We start from the raw sequence: 2,500 nt of genomic DNA, 5'->3' as shown, positions 1-2,500 counted from the left end.
TAATGATAACAACAATGAAATAAATGATAATGATAATAATGATACTGATATTGATAATGATATTAATAATAATAATAATAATAATAATAATAATAATAATAATAATAATAATAATAATAATAATAATGATACTGATATTGATAATGATATTAATAATACTAATGATAATGATAATAATGATAATGATAATTATAATAATATTAATAATGATAATAATAATAATAGTAATAGTAATAATAATAATAATGTGGAATTGTATGAATGAGAACGAATATATTCACAATACAAGAGATATTAATTCTCATTCATACCTTTCCACATTTGCCAACATGAATACGGTTCAATAATAATAATAACAAAAATAATAATAATAATAATAATAATAATAATAATAATAATAATAATAATAATAATAATAATAATAATAATAATAATAATAAAAATAATAATAATGGTAATAATAATAATAATGATAATAATAATAATAATAATAATAATAATAATAATAATAATAATAATAATAATAATAATAATAATAATAGTAATAATGATAAAAATAATTATAGTAACAATAACAATATCAATGATGATGATGACGATGATGATGATGGTCTTGATAATGATGATGATGATGATTGTGATGATGATAATGATAACAAAAATGATGATGATAATACTAATGATAATGATACTAATTATGATGATGATGAGGAGGAGGAGGATAATAATAATGATAATGATTATGATAGTAATAATGATGGTAATGATAATGAAAATAATACTATTACTACTAATGAAATAATAATGATAAGGATATCAAAGATACTAATTTTAGAAATCATCATCATCATCATCACAATAATAATGATAGCAATAATCACAATAGTAATAATTATATTGATGACAATAATAAAAGTAATAACAACAACGACAATAACAGTCATAATCATAACAAAACAATAATAATAATGACCGAAATAATTAGAAAACTTCCGCCAAGATAATAAAGGTCATTGATTCAGCTCCTCCTCAGGTTCATTGGCGTCAATTTCGTTTCTTTCTCGTATTTTATATATTTATGTGAATCCTTTAAAAGAAAACTGAATCCTTTACAAAAAAAAAAAAAAAAAAAAAAAAAAGAAAAAAAAAAATGAATCCTTAAAAAAAAAAGAATCCTTTAAAAAAATTGAATCCTTTAAAAAAGAAAACTGAATCCTTAAAAAAAAACTGAATCCTTAAAAAAAACTGAATCCTTTAAAAAAAACTGAATCCTTAAAAAAAAAAAAAAAAAAAAAAAAAAAACTGAATCCTTAAAAAAAACTGAATCCTTAAAAAAAACTGAATCCTTAAAAAAAAAAGAAAAAAGAAAAAAAAACTGAATCCTTAAAAAAAAAAAAAAAAAAAAAAAAAAAACTGAATCCTTAAAAAAAAGAAAAACTGAATCCTTTAAAAAAAAGAGCTGAATCCTTTAAAAAAAAACTGAATCCTTAAAAAAAACTGAATCCTTAAAAAAAAATTAATCCTTTAAAAAAAAAAACGGAATCCTTTAAAAAAAAACCGGAATCCTTTAAAAAACAAACTGAATCCTTTAAAAAAAACTGAATCCTTTAAAAAAAACGGAATCCTTAAAAAAAAAAAATGAATCCTTAAAAAAAAAATGAATCCTTTAAAAAAAACGGAATCCTTAAAAAAAAAAACTAAATCCTTTAAAAAAAACTGAATCCTTTAAAAAAAAAAAAACTGAATCCTTAAAAAAAACTGAATCCTTTAAAAAAAAACTGAATCCTTTAAAAAAAACTGAATCCTTTAAATAAAAATCCGGATCCAGACTATGATCCGAATCGCCATTCACATTTGCAATTCGGACTCGCCTCTGGTAAAAATTTCCTTAAAATCTGTTCAATTTGTTATCTTACTAACCAACTAACCAATTAACCAACAAACTAACCAACGGCGCCAAAAACATAACTTCCCCGGCGGAAGTAATAATGATAATGATAAAGATAATAACAATAATAATAGTGATGATGATGATGATAATATCGTTGATAGTAATAAAGGTAATAATAACAAAATAACACTAATGATAATTATGATAATAATAGTAATAATAATATTAGCTATAATGATCACAATGATAATAATAATGATAATAATGATAATGATAATAATAATAATGCTAATAATGATGATGATAACAATAATAATAATCGTGAGATAATAACTAAAACAGTAACAATAAGAATATTGATAATAATGACAATAAAATTATTACTATTACCATTTCAATAATGATGATAATGATTATAACAATAATAATAGTAATAATAATAATGATAATAATAACAATGATAATAATAATGATGATAATGATGATAATAACAAAGGTAATAATAATTTTGATGCGTATAATGATAATGACAATGACAATAATAGTGATAAAGATTTTGATGATAATGATATGATAATGATGATGGTGGTAATCCTAATAATATGATAA

Source organism: Penaeus vannamei, chromosome 24, assembly GCF_042767895.1.
Source record: "Penaeus vannamei isolate JL-2024 chromosome 24, ASM4276789v1, whole genome shotgun sequence".
In the NCBI taxonomy this organism is placed as follows: Eukaryota; Metazoa; Arthropoda; class Malacostraca; order Decapoda; family Penaeidae; genus Penaeus; species Penaeus vannamei.
Note: the sequence above shows the minus strand (reverse complement) of the source record.